This window comes from Rousettus aegyptiacus, unplaced genomic scaffold, assembly GCF_014176215.1.
Source record: "Rousettus aegyptiacus isolate mRouAeg1 unplaced genomic scaffold, mRouAeg1.p scaffold_m13_p_9, whole genome shotgun sequence".
Classification (NCBI taxonomy): domain Eukaryota; kingdom Metazoa; phylum Chordata; class Mammalia; order Chiroptera; family Pteropodidae; genus Rousettus; species Rousettus aegyptiacus.
The window spans coordinates 64,504,241-64,519,557 of record NW_023416312.1 but is presented as its reverse complement, the minus strand read 5'-3'; the positions used below and the strand labels follow the sequence as shown (position 1 = coordinate 64,519,557).

General features: G+C 35.0%; 1 protein-coding gene across 1 annotated transcript in view; it reads left to right on the top strand.

The window, feature by feature from the left end:
* Positions 1-15,317, top strand: part of COL4A6 (collagen type IV alpha 6 chain) — a 294,450-nt gene that overhangs the window by 109,910 nt on the left and 169,223 nt on the right. The gene's annotated exons all lie outside the window — the stretch shown is intronic.

Below are 15,317 nucleotides of genomic sequence, written 5' to 3'. Positions count from 1 at the left end.
TCATGTATCACAAGCTTTGTTGAAAAGTTGTTTGGTCTAGTTAGAAATGAACTAGTGACCTGGTGTTCCCTGACATTTGAGTGCCCTCTGTATTTGCTACTTGATGTTCAGAAATAAATGTGAAATGTGTCAATTTGGCTAGGCTACGGTGCCCAGATGTTTGGTCAAACACCAGTCTAAATGTTGTCAAGAATATATATTTTAGATATAATTAACTTTTATTTATTTTTGATGACTTTGGTGCATTTTAATGGTTTTCTTTCTGATTAATTTTTAAATTAGTAGACTTATAGTAAAGGAGATTACCCTCTATAATGTAGGTGGGCCTCACACGGTCAATTAAAAGCATTAAGAGAAAAAGACTGAGGTTTCCTGAAGAAGAAATTCTGCCTCCAGCCTGCTTTTGGACTTGAAACTGCAATATCAACTCTTCCCTGGGTCTCCACCCTGCCAATCTGCTCTGTAAAATTTAGACTTGCCAACCACCACATTGTGTGGGCCAATTCCTTTAAATAATTAAATAGGTAGCTACATAGATAAATAAATAAGTAATAAATCTCATCACACACGAACACACACATATCCTCATAGTTCTATTTTTCTGGAGAACCTCAACTTATATAACCACTTACTAATATGGCAGGCACAGTGCTAGGCTCTGGGAATATAGAGAAGAGATTTCCTTACAAAGAGATTCGTACAATGTGGCAAAAATATGACAAAACACATAGACAAAATTAAGATGGGAAAACAAAGCCACAAGAAAAGCATGCAGATGTATTTCCTAATGCCCTTTACACCTGCCAATAATACTAATGAATGACATTCGGGCTTTATTTTTAATTTGACCATTAAGTTAATGCCAAAGAATAACCTTGCCACTAGGCAAAAATAGATACCCCACCTCTCTTTAAACTATCCTTACTGTGTAAGTCTATTGACTGAATTTATTAATTCAGTAAACATTTATTGAATCTTGGCCTTGTGCACGGTGTGAAATGACAAAGTGGTGATGGTTTGAGAAGCTTCAAGGTTACCGGGGCCTCTCCCTAATCTTGGCCTAATTTCTGGAACCAGGCTAGGGAAAAAGAAGTTGCTTGATGTAGCTGTGGAGTGGAAACCAGGCATATGGAAGCCCCTGGTCAGCCCCATTTTCTCACTGACAATTTGATTTGGGCCCAATTAGCCAGTAAACCTATAAGCTAGGGCAGTAAACTGCTCTCAGCCTTCCACCTTCCGGTTTCAAGGATTGCCTTCTTAGTATTAAGGCTCTATTTGTGCCTAGTATGCATGCACCACCCATCAAGAAGACTGACCCTGGGTATTTTAGGGAAGGCTTAAAATGTGATTTCCACTTATTCTCTAAGATGCAAGCTCTTCTCTGACTCCCTGCACTGAAGTCATTTATGGTCTTGTGACAGAAAAGACTAATTAATGCCCACAGATTACTTGGAGAGCCATGCAAGACAACATATGACTATTTTTATTTTATTTTTAATTAAAATGTTTATTTAAATTAATTTATTTTCTAAACACAGTTAACAGACAATATTATATCAGTTTCAGGTGTACAGCATAGTGATTAGACATTTATATACCTTAGAAGTGATCACCCCAATACCTTTAGTACCCATCTGACACCATACATAGTTATCACAATATGATTAGCTATATACGCTATCCCATACTTTACATACCTATGACTATTTTTATAACTGGCAATTTGTACTTCTTAATCCCTTTCACTTTATATACAGTGGAATATTACTCAGCTGTAAAAAAAAGAATTAAATTTTTCCATTTATAACAATGTGGATGGACCTAGAGGGTATCATTTTTAGTGAAGTAATTAACACAGAAAGGCAAATACTATATGATTTCACTTAATGTGGAATCTGAAAAACAAAATAAATGAACAAACAAAACAAATCATAGAGACAAAGAAAAAATTCATGCTCACCAAATGAAAGGGAAGTTAGGACTAGATAAAAATGCGTACGACTATTTTTTTTTACAATTTTTAAAATTTACTTTTAAATTAAATAGAACATATATATTTATAATCAACATCTAATTATGTTGGACGTTCACAGCAATATACATACACATATGCAAACTTGTAAACTGTTTTTCTTATTTTGAAAGATTATATTCTTTTTTTAATTATATTTATTTATTTTGAATTATTTTTTTTTATTATGGTGACATTAGTTAATGAAATCCAGTAAGTTTCAAATGTACAATTCAACAGTAAGGCATATATATTGCATTGTGTATTCACTGTCCACAGTTAGATTTCATTCTGTCACCACATATTTGATCCGTTTTACTCCACCTACCTCCCCCCTTACCCGTCCCACCCAACTTACAGTAACCAATAGTCTATTGTCCCTGTCTATGAGTCTCCGTTCTGTTCATTTGTTGCTTTTAGGTTTATATCCCACATATAAGTGGCATCTTGTGGTTTTCAGCTTTTTCTGTCTGGCTTATTTCGCTTAGCATGATTATCTTGAGGTCTATCCATGTTGTCACAAATGGCAGTATTTCATCTCTTCTTATGGCTGAGTAATATTCCTTTGTATATATGTACCACAGCTGCTTTAGCCAATTATCTATCGTAGGACACTTCGATTCTTTCCATGTCCTGGTCACTGTGAATAATGTTGCTATGAACATCAGTGTGCAATTATCTTTCGAGATGGGTTTTCAAGTCTTTGCAGGTAAATGCCCAGTAGAGGGAATGCTGGATCATATAGTAGATCAATTCTTAGTTTTTTGAGGAACCTCCATGCTGTTTTCCATAGTGACTGTACCAATTTGGAGTCCCACCAGCAGTGTACAAGGGTTTCTTTTTTCTCCTAATTCTCTCCAACACTTGTTATTATTGGTCCTGTTGATTATACCTATTCTAAAAAGTGTGAGATGGTATCTCATTGTGGTTTTCATTTGCATTTTTTTAATAGCCAGCGATATTGAGCATCTTCTCATGTTTGTTGACCATTTGTATGTCTTCTTAGGAGAAGTGTTTGTTCACGTCCTCTGCCCATTTTTCATTTGGATTGGTGTTGTTGTTGCTGTTGTTATTGCTGCTGTTGTGGTGGTGGTTGTTGTTGAGTTGTATGAGTTCTTTGTATATTTTGGATATTAGGTCATTATTGGAGGCATTGCTGGCAATTATATTTTCCCATTCAGATGGTTGTTTCTTTACTTTGTTAATGATTTCTTTTGCTATGCAGAAACTTTTTAGTTTAATGTAGTCCCATTCACTTATTTTTGCTTTTACTTCCCTTGCCTTTGAGGTAAAAGTCATAAAATCATCTTTAAGTCCAAGGTCCCTCAGTTTAGTTCCTATGTTCTCTTCCATTCATTTTATTGTTTCAGGTCTTATATTCAGATCCTTAATCCATTTTGAATTAATTTTGGTGCGTGATGATAGACAACAGTCCAGTTTCATTCTTTTGCAGGTGGCTTTCCAGTTTTCCCAGCACCATTTATTGAAGAGGCTTCCTTTCTCTACTGAGTGTTTTTGGCTATTTATAGAAAATTATTTTCCCATATAAATATGGGTTTACATCTGAACTTTTGATTCTGTTCTACTAATCTGTATGTCTGTCTTTCTGCCAATAGCATGCCTTTTATTTATTGTCATTTTATAATATAATTTGAAGTCAGGCAAAGTGATGCCTCCAGCCTTGTTCTATTTTCTCAGGATGGCTTTGCAATTCCAGGTGTTTTGTGCTTCCATACAAACCTGATGTTTTTTGTTTTATTTCTTTAAAAAATGCCGATGGTATTTTGATGTGGATTGTATTAAATCTGTATAATGCTTTAGATATCGAGGTCATTTTAACTATGTTGACTCTTCCAATCCAAAAACACGCAATATCTTTCCATTTCTTTGTATCTTCATCGATTTCTTTTAATAGGGTGTTATGATTTTCATTATACAGATCCTTCACATGTTTTGTTAGATTTATTTCTAGGTATTTTATTCTTTTTGTTGCAATTGCAAAAGGAATTATTTTTTCCACTTCTTTTTCTGACAGTTTGTTATTAGAATATATGAAAGCTAAGGATTTTTGAACATTGATTTTGTATCCAGAGACTTTACTGTGTTTACTTATTGTTTCTAGTAGTATTCTTCTGAAATCTTTAGGATTTTCTATATAGAGAATCAAGTCATACACAAATAGTGACAGTTTGACTTCTTCATTTTCTATTTGGATGCCTTTTATATCTTTCTCTTGCCTGATTGTACTCGCTAGGACCTCCAATGTTATATTGAATAATAATGGTGCTAGTGGACAGCCTTGCCTTGTTCCTGATCTTATAGGGAATGGTTTTAATTTTTCACTATTAAGTACAATGTTGGCTGAGGGTTTCTAGTATATGGCCTTTATTATGTTATTATGTTATGTACTTTCCTTCTATATCGATTTTGTTAAGTGTTTTGATCATAAATGGATGCTATATCTTGTCAAAGTCTTTTTCTATATCTATTGATATGATCGTATGATTCCTTTGTTTTAATTTGTTTATGTGGTGTATTAGATTATTCAATTTACATATGTTTTACCATCTTTGTGCTCCTGGGATGAAACCCACTTGATCATGATGTATAATCTTTTTAATACGTTGCTGTATTCGGTTCACTAGTACCTTATTTAGGATTTTTGCATCTATGTTCATAAGAGATATTGGTCTGTAGTTTTCTTTTTTGTGTGTTATCTTACCAGGTTTTGTTATCAGGGTAATATTGGCTTCATAAAATGAATTGGTAAGTATTGCCTCCTTTTCAATTTTTCGAGCAGTTTGATGAGAACAGATATTAAATTTTTGAATGTTTGGTAGCATTCACTGGTGAAGCCATCTGATCCTGGACTTTTACTTCTCGGTAGGTTTTTGGTGATTGTTTGAATTTCTATATTGTCGATCAGTCTATTTAGATTTTCCAGTTCTTGATTCAGTCTAGAATGGTTGTATCTTTATAAGTACTTGTCCAATTCTTCTAAGTTATTGAATTTGTTCATATACTTTTACATGGTATTCTTGTATAATGTTTTGTATTTCTGTGGTGTCTGTTGTAATTTCCCCTCTTTCATTCCAGATTTTGTTTATTTGTGTCCTTTCTCTGTTTTCTTTAGTGAGTCTAGCCAGGGGTTTCTCAATTTTATTAACCTTTTCAAAGAACCAGCTCTTTGTTACATTTATTTTTTTCTATTTTTTGTTTGTTTTGTTTTCAATTTCATTTATTGCTGCTCTAATTTTTATTATTTATTTCTTTCTGCTGACTTTAGGCTTTATTTGTTCTTCCTTTTCTAGTTTTTTGAGATGAAGAATTAGGTTGTTTATTTGGCTCGTTCTTAATTTTAGAGATAGGTGTAATGATATGAACTTTCCTCTAATGACCACATTTGCCATGTCCCAAAAGTTTTGATATATGTTACTATCATTATCATTCATTTCTATGTATCTCTTGATCTCTCTTTTTATTTCGTCTCTGACTCAGTTTTTCTTCAGTAGCATTTTGTTTAATCTCCATGTATGTATGGTTCTTCCTGCTTTCTTTTTACAGTAAATCTCTAGTTTCAAAGTATTATGATCAGAGAATATGGTCATTATGATTTCCATCTTCTTATGTATGTTGAGGCTACCTCTGTGTCCCAGTATGTGGACAATCCTTGAGAATGTTCCATGTACACTAGAGAATAATGAATAAGCAACTGTTTTCAGATGAAAAGCTCTGCAAATGTCTATTATATCCAGTTGGTCTAATGCGTCATTTAAGGGTCTTATTTCCTAATTGATTTTCTGTTTGGATGATCTGTCCATATTCCACAGTGGAATACTTAAGTCCTGTACTATGGTAGAGTTTTGGTCTGTTTCTCCCGTTAGTTCTGTTAATAATTGCTTTACATATACTGGGCCCCCCTGATTGGGAGCATAGATATTAATAAGTGTTATGTCTTCTTGGTGCATGATTCCCTTTATCATTATGACGTGTCCCTCAGTATCTTTCATTACATTTTTTATTTTGAAGTCTATTTCATCTGATATTAGCACCACATCTCTCACTTTTCTTTGAATGCCATTTGCTTGAAATATTATTTTCCACCCTTCCACTTTGAGTCTATATTTATCTTTGGAGCTGAGATGTGTCTCATTAAGGTAGCATATGGTTGAATTTGTTTTTTTCATCCATTCTGCAACTCTGTGCCTCTTTATTGGTGAGTTCTGTCCATTTACATTTAGGGTGATTATTGAAATATGAGGTTTTCCTATGGTCATTTTATCTTCTGCTTCCTTGTCCTTGTGCATCTATTTATTTTTTTTGTTTTGTTTTAGGAGGTTTTTTGTTTTGGTTTTGGTTTTGGTTTTGGTTTTGGTTAGGTTTTGTGGATTTTCCCTCTGGTGCTTCTTGTTTTATGTTATTTACTTCAGTTCTGAATCTTTGTTGTGTGGTTAACATTACAAATATATAAAGGATAGTTGTATATATATAGTCATTCATTTTCTTCTTTGAGTGCCTTATCTCTATTCCCCTTTGCAAATTTAGATCTTTGAATCCTCCCTTTTTCTGGTATTGTCTCAATTTTTCCCTATATATGTTTAATGTTCTTTACTATCTTACAATAGCAAATCTCTTCTTATTGTTTAAACTTACAATGCCCTGTTCCTAATCAAGGATGCACTCTTCGTCTTCTATCTGCCTGCTAGTCGCCTTACTTATAGTTGTGTGTGTGTGTGTGTGTTTCCATTTTGTTTTAGGTGAGCTAACCCATTTCAGTATTTCCTGCAGTTTAGGCCTTGTATTGGAGAATTCTCTCAATTTTTTGTACATCTGGAAAGGTCTTAATTTCTCCTTCATTTCTAAAGGAGAGCTTTGCTGGATACATTATTCTTGGCTGGTAGTTATTTTCATTTAACAGTTTGAATATTTTATTCCAATCCTTCTGGCTTGTAAAATGATAATCTAATGGGTTTTCCTTTATAAGTTATGGTCTTCTTTTCCCTGGCTTCCCTGAGAATTCTTTCTTTGTCGTTGACATTTTATAATTTTAATACAATGTGTCTTGGAGAAGGCCTTTTAGGGTTGAGATGATTGGGTGTTCTGTTGACTCCTTGAATTCCAAGCTCCATCTCATTCCTTAGATTTGAGAAATTCTCGTCCACTATTTGTCTGAAAATGCTGTCTAGTCCCTGCTCCTTTTTCTCGCCTTTGATAATGCCCAGTATTCTTATGCTTCCTCTCCTGATGGCATCAGCCAGTTCTTTAAAATCTCTTCATTATTTTTCATTCTTCAGTTTCTCTCTCCTTCCTTCTGATTTATTTTTAGATTTCTGTTTTCGATACCACTGATTCTTTTCTCCATTTGGTTGACTCTATTTTCCAAGCTTGCTATTTCATTGTTCATCTTTTTTTCAGTGTGTTCTTCATCTCTGAAATTTCTATATAGATCATTTTAAGAATTTCTTTCTCCTTGTTATAACACTCAGTCTGCTGATCTAGTTTTTATTTTTTTTTTAATTGCTGGAATTGTTCATATGAATTGTTTTGGAGCTCATTGAGTTTTTTCAGAAGTACCTTTTTGAATTTTCTGTCATTTAGTCTCATATTTCTATGTCTTCAAACTTATTTTCTGGAGATTTTTCTCTTTCTTTCTGAGCTTGCCACCATAGTTGTTCATTATGCTTAATGTACTATTTCTCCTCCTGAGCATTAATGTAAGTGTATTCTGCTTATTCCCCCCCCCCCCGTAAAGAAGATTTATTATATAAAATCTTTCTTTAGCTTGTTGGTAATTTTTTTTCTTTTGGTTTCTCGTAGGTGGTGTCTAATCCTCTTGGATCCCTGCTTTATAAAACATCTTAATACTGACTTTTTTTTCTTATAAATATTCAATTATGCTCACTACCCTCAGTCTCAGTCCCTGTCAGTGTTAGCAACAGTTTTAGTGGCATTTGCTCCTATTACCCTGGGGCTCCATGGATTTGGTCTTGGAGGATATGGGGGAAGGTGCCCTCTAGATTGGAGGATGGGAGCTGCAGCTCAACCTTGCGTTTTTCAACCCCAACTGCTAATAATCAGCAGTTGCTCTCTGACATGCCCCTCTCTGCTTTCTGCCCTGATCCTTGTGCACTGTCGCTGAGGGGAGCTCACAGCTCTCTCAAGCAGGGCTGTTCAAGAAACCCAGCGTACCTTTTCCCCTTCCCCTCCTCCAGCAGGGAGCTCCATCTGTGAGAAGCATCTTCTTCATTTCTCCCATTCTACTGCTTAACTCCTGCAGGTCTGACACAATAGACTATTTTTGCCATAGTTTCTATGCTTATACCAGGCTACAGAACTTACCTGAATGTATCTCCTTATCTAAAGTGTGAGCTCTCCAAAGACATAGTCTTTGTCCCATCCTGTTTTGTATCCATACAATTTTGGGCTCTGTGTCCTCTGCTCAGGTCTTTGATGTGGGTGTTTCTCAGGCCTTTGTTGTAGGATATCTTCTTTCTGTGCACAATGTGATCTATACGCCATTCTATATTTCAGCCCAAATCTCTCTTCCAAGCCCCAACTTTCTTTATATCTAATTTCTTAGACATGTCTCCCTGGCTATTTGCAGTTACCTCAAACTCAGTGTATCTAGAACTGAACTCATATGTTCTCTGTCTCTCTCTCTGTGTCTGTCTCTCTCTCTGTGTCTGTCTGTCTGTCTGTCTCTCTCTCTCTCTCTCTCTGTCTCTCTCCCCCTCTCTCCCTCTCTCCCTACGCACACACATTGGTCCTGTTCCATGCTTCCCCATTTTAGCAAATAACACTACCATCCTCCCTGTTACTCTCTGCTAACTCCTCTTTCTCTTTTCCCTCCAAATTTCAATCATTCACTTTAATCCATTCATTCACCAACTCGGAAACTTCAATTCCCTTTCTAAAATGCATTTTTATATAAAATGTCAAACATATACAAAATAGAATGATGCAATACAACTCCCACATACTAATTTCTCAGCTCCAAATTTACCAATTCATAAACGGTTTTGTTTCATATATCCCCAGTTCTCCCCAATCTCAGTTATTTTGAAACAAAGGTCAAGGTTCATTTTATTTCATCCGTATATCATTATGTATTTCTTAAAAATAAGTTATGAGAACATCTAACATTTCATTATCACACCAAAAGCAAAATTAACAGCCATTCCATAATATAATAAAATATCCAGCCAGTGTTCATGTTTCCTCATTGTTTTATAAATTGTTTTGCTTCTTTACATTTGAATAACTAGATAAAGTCCCTGCATTGCAATTGGATGGTTGATCTCTTAAACCACATTATTCTGTTGTTTTCCCTTAATCTTTCCATTTTTCTTTCTGCAATCCTTTGCTGAAGAAAATGCATCCTTTGTGCTGCAAGAGTTTCCTACAGTTTTGACTGCTGGTTACTGTTGCCATATATTTACTATAACATTATTGTTGAGTATTGGTATTTAGACCTAGATTCTTGATCAAATTATATTTCTCTCTTTCCCTCCAGGACTATTTCATCAGGCAATATTTTGTTCTTCCATCGAGAAGTTCAAAATGTCTGCAATATCTGCCTCTTTCTCTTTCAGTGATATTAGTAGCTGTTAATAATATTCATTGCTTCAATCCATTATTTCATAGGGGCTCGCAAATGCTGATTCTATAAACCTGTCTTTTCTTTTAGACGGAACATCCATCCCTTCATTAAATTTTATGGTTATCCTGAGTTCACTTAGGAAAGGCAGAGTAAATGCTTCCACCACCACTACTTCTTATTTTAAGCAATTATTTAAAAATTAGTTATTTCCCTAGCATCTTCCAAAGGTGGCCAGTGAGAGGTTTTTGTTTAGGGAGTTTGGAGAAAGAATACCATTATGAATTCATGGAGTTCTAAATATGTTAAGCATCTCATATATTGCAGTTATCATTATAGATGCTCAATTCACCACTTATTTGGCCAGTAAAAGCCTGTTTGAATTGGCTCTTAGGTCCTTTTAAATACTTTCTTAGTTTCTTTTAATAGCTTTACTGATATAAAACTGACATACAGTAAACTGCACATATTTAAAGTGTATAATTTGATACATTTAGAAGCATGTATAAAACCATAAAACCATTACCATAATCAAGATAATGAACAGATCCATTCCCCCAAAGGTTTCCTCATGCCTCTTTGTAATCCTTCCTTCACACTTCTTCCCCATGCCCATACGTATGCAACATCAATTCTGCTTTCTGTGACTATCGATTAATTTTTATTTTCCAGAAAGTCATGTGAACGAAAATGTAGAATATATATGGTTTTACTGGCTTCTTTTATTTAGCATAATTATTTTGATATTCATTCATGATATTGCCTTTATTAGTAGTCCATTATGAGGTATATATTTGCAAATATTTTCTTTGAGTCTTGGGCTTGTCTTTGTATTTTCTAAGAATATCTCAAATAGTAGAAATTTTTCATTTGGATAAAGCCCAGTTTCTCAATTTTTTTTCTTTTTTTACATCAGGTTTTTAGTGTTGTAGCTCAGAAATCTCTACCCGATCTCAGGGCACAAAGATTTTCTTCTAATATTTCCACTGAAAATTTTCAAGCTTAGAGCTTACATATAGATCTACAATCAACTTGTCCAGCTTTATTGAAATATAAGGCAATTAGTTGCTTATATTTACATTGATGATTCAACGAGTTTTTTTCGATTATAGTTGACATACAATGATATATTAGTTTCATTTGTACAGCAGTGATTAGAGATATATATAACTCACAAAATGATCACCCCACTAAATCTAGTACCCCTCTTCCCCCTTACATATTTATTACAACATTGTTGACTATGTTCCTTATGCTACACTTTATATCTCCATGACTATTTTGTAACTATCCATTTGTATTTCTGAATCCCTTTGCCCTTTTTCACCATCTCCCCAACCACCCTCCTGTCTAGTAGCCCTCAAAATAGTCTCTGTATCTATGAGTTTGCTCCATTTGTTGTTGTTATTGTTGTTTATTTTGTTCTTTAATTTCCACATGTATGTGAAATTATGTGGTGCTTGTCTTTATCTGACTTACTTCATTCAGCACAATACCATCTAGGTCCATGAAAGTGATATCTTTTTCCATCCCCTTCCTTTTAGTCTGCATGTGTCTTTTAATCTGAAGTGAGTCTCTTGTAGGTAGCATATGTAGGGGTCTTGTTTTCTTATCCATTGAGCCACTCTATCTTTTTGTCGGAACACTTAATTCTTTTCCATTTGATACTTGTTGATAGGAATGTAGTTATTACCATTCTTTATTCATGCCTTTGATACATTTTGTTTTATTCTTAAAGAAGTTGCTCCAATATTTCCTATAATACTGGTTCGGCGTTGATGAATTCCTTTAGCTTATTTTTGTCTAGGAAGCTCTTTATCTGTCCTTCAACTCTAAATAATTGCTTTGCTGGATAAAGTATTCTTGGTCGTAGATCCTGGGTTTTCATCACTTTGAATATTTCCTGCCAATACCTTCTGTCCTGCAAAGTTTCTTTTGAGAAATCAGCTGCCAGTCTTATGGGAGCACCCTTGTAGGTAACTAACTGCTTTTCTCTTGCTGCTTTTAAGATTATCTCTTTGTAATTAAGCTTTGACACTTTAATTACAATGTGTCTTGGTATGGGCCTCTTTGGGTTCATCTTTTTTGGGGACTCTCTGAGCTTCCTGGGATTTTATGTCTATTTCCTTCACCAAGTTAGGGAAGTTTTCTATCATTATTCCTTCAAATAGTTTTTTAACTTCTTGTTGTCCCTGTCATCCTTCAAGTAGCCCTATGACATGGATATTTTTTCATTTAATTATGTCCCACAGTCTCCTTAAATTATTAAGATTTCTTGGCTTCATTTTTCTTGCTGTTCTGACTGGGCGTTCTTGGTTTCTCTCTCATCTTTATCCGTGGTTCGATTCTCTTCTTCGTCCACTCTGTTAATTGCCTATAAAATACTTTTCATCTCAGATATTGTGTTCTTAATTTCTGACTGGTTCCCTTTTATAATTTCCATTTCTATTTTTGTGTTTTTACCTCTTTTTTAAAGTTCTCACTAAGTTCATTTACTCTTCCCCTAAGTTTATTGGGCATCTTTGTAATCAGTGCTTTGAACTCTGCATTTGTTAGATTGCTTGACTCAATTATTCCTGGATCTCTGTTCTGTTCTTTCATGTGGTTTCTGTTTCTTTGTCTTCCAACTTTGATTGCCTTTCTGTGCCTATTTCTATGTAATAAGCAACACTCCTAAGTCTCCTGGTCTTATTAGTGTGGCTTTGTGTAGTAGGTGTCCAGCAGCATAGTCCTAAGAGGAGTTCAGTTGCAGACCAAGTTTAACCCCAGCCTGTGGCTATCTGGGGCCACCTGTGAAGATTCAGCAAGCAATCCATAGATGCCGTGCTTACAATTGCCTCAAGAGGCCATGCCAGAAACCAAGGTCAGCTACTACCAGTGTGGGTCTTGTAGCTGCTCATGACTGGATGCAGGACTCACCGGGGACACAACTGGATGAGGGTTGGGTAGGGCTGCAAGTTGGGAGATGCACAGTTTCAAGGAATCTTCCAGGCAGAGTGACCTCTGTTACCCTGTTTGTCGATGCCTCAGCTATGGTGATGCTGCATCCGCATGCAGGGATGGGGAAGGGCTCAACAGACGAACAATAGATAACACAAGCACTTTTGCCTCGGAGAAAGCCTTGCACCTGGCCCTCACTCTGACAACTCAGTATTCTCTCGTAAGTTCCTGATGCCACACCCCCAAGCAGCCAGCCTGGCTTTAGTGCTCAGGGTGAGTGAATCTGGCTCAGCAAAAGTCCACTCCTGGACACAACTTCTTTAAGAGGCATCTGTAGATGCCAGCTGCTGCTGCCATAGCCTCTGTCCCACTCATCCACTCTGGAATGGGTAGCCTCACATTTTTACCCCCTCCTACCTTCTACTATTGCAGGTTGATGTGTTATATCTCTCCTTAGCTGTACTGCTTCTGTTCATTTAGACCCCCAGGTGACTCTGGTTGGTGTTTTCTCCATTTTTCCATCACACCTTTGATGTGGTCGCAAGAGGGGATGAACATAGCCTATATTATCTACACCATTTTTTCTGATCTCCCTACAATCAATTTTCAGTTAACTTTTGTATATAGTGTGAGGTACAGATCAAATTTATTTATTTATTTAGCATATGGATGTCTAATTATTCCAGCACCATTTGTTGAAGATTAGTCTTTTTCTGCTGAATTCCTTTTGCAGCTTTGTCAAAAATCAATTGATCACATATGCATGGTTCTATTTCTGGACTTTCTCTCCTGTTCCATTGATATATTTGTCTATCTTTATGCCAATAATACACTGTCTTAATTGCTGTAGCTTTTACATCTTTGAAGTCAGGTTCTGTAAGTCTTTAAATTTTGGGTTTTTTTTTTCCCAAATGTTTTGGCTATTCTAGGTCCTTTGCATTTCTATGCTCAGTTTAAAATAAAATCGAATCTATGATGATCAATTGTGGAGAAATCAATATCTTAACAATAGCTTTTCACTACTCAGGTTGTTAATTTTACTAGCAATTATGTTTTCAGTGTATAGATTTTGCACATTATTTTGTCAGATTTATTCCTAAGTATTTTATATATTTGATGTTATAATTATTTTTAATTTCAATTTTAATCATTGTTAATATATAAAAATATAATTCATTTTTGAATATTAATCTTGTATCATCAAATATTACTAAACTCATTAGTTCTAGCAGCTTTTTTTGTAGATGTCATATTTTTTACATTGTCATCTGTGAATAAAGATAGATTTACATCTTCCTTTCAAATCTGGATGCCTTTTTTCTCTTATGCTTTATCACACTGGCTAGAATCTCTAATAGTGTTGAATAGAAGTGCAAATGTGAACATCTTTGCCTTGCTCTCAGTCTTAGTGCAGAAAACATTCAGACTTTCACCATTAGTTATAATGTTCGGGATTTTTCATAGATAATCTGTAGCAAATTGAAGGAGTTTCCTTCTATTTCTACTTTGCTTTGAGTTTTTGTCAAGAATGGTTGTTGAATTTTTAAAATTATTTTCTGCATCTATTGAGATAACCATATGTCCCCCCACCCTTTGGTTTGCTAATATGGCAAATTGTGTTGATTGATTTTTTAATGTTAAACCAACATACCATTCATGGGATAAACTACACTTGTATATAATGCACCATCATTTTTATATTTTGTTGAAATCAATTTTCTCAATTTTTGTTAAGGATTTTTGTGTCTATGCTCCTGAATGATTAGTCTGTAATGGTAATGCTTGACTCAGAATGAGCTAGGAGGCAACCCCTCATTTTCAATTTTCTGGAAGAGTTTGTGTTGAAGTGGTATTACTTATTCTTTAAATGTTTGGTAGAAATCACCAGAGAGACTGACTAGCTTAGGAGTTTCTTTGTGGGCAACGTTTAATTACAAATTCAGTTTTTTTAAAAAAATGATATAATACTATTCAGATTATCCACTTCTTCATTAAGGTTTGGTAGTTTTTATATTGCAAAGGAATTGCCAAAGCTATAACTGGTTCTTGCCACAGATGGGCTATCTTAAATCAGTTGTACATGTCTTTGTCTAGAAACTAAAAGAAAAGTAAATGAGTTTCAAAGCTATGAAACAGAAACACAGATAGAAATATAGGACCACGCATTTGCTTGTGGGCTTTGGCTAAGGGAAAAACATTTTAACTGGAGCTTTGACTTCGCTTATGGCACATAATGCTTTATTTTTTATTTTTTATTTTCTTTTAGCATGGTCCTTTTTAGTCTTTTCCCACCAACCAAGTAGACTACTTGACTAGTTTCTATTTTCTGCATATAAAAAGGGATTAGGGTTGTTTTTCCTAATTTTAGAAATACAGGCATACGTGACAAGTTGATTTGTCTTGCTCATCCTGCAAAAACTAACTTTTCAAAGGATTTACAGCTTATAATTATAGCCATAAAATTAGGTAAAAGTATCATGCTGTTCTTGGCAAATGAAGACAGAGATCCTGGTCTGCTATTAATGGGTTTTGTATTTGGTGGGTGGGGAAGTGAGGGTTCTATTATTTTTCTTCTAGTCATGAGGGTTGGATTTTCTATGAAACATTCTATTTTCGTGGTTCTGGTCTTCCTTCCAATATCATCTTTCCTCATCTCTGAGCAAGGCAAAACATCTTTAGCTTCATCTACATCAGTAAGCCTTAGCTAAATATCTAGCTAAACATTATCTTCATGGAAACAACCTCTATTTGTATTAAATTCTATCTCCT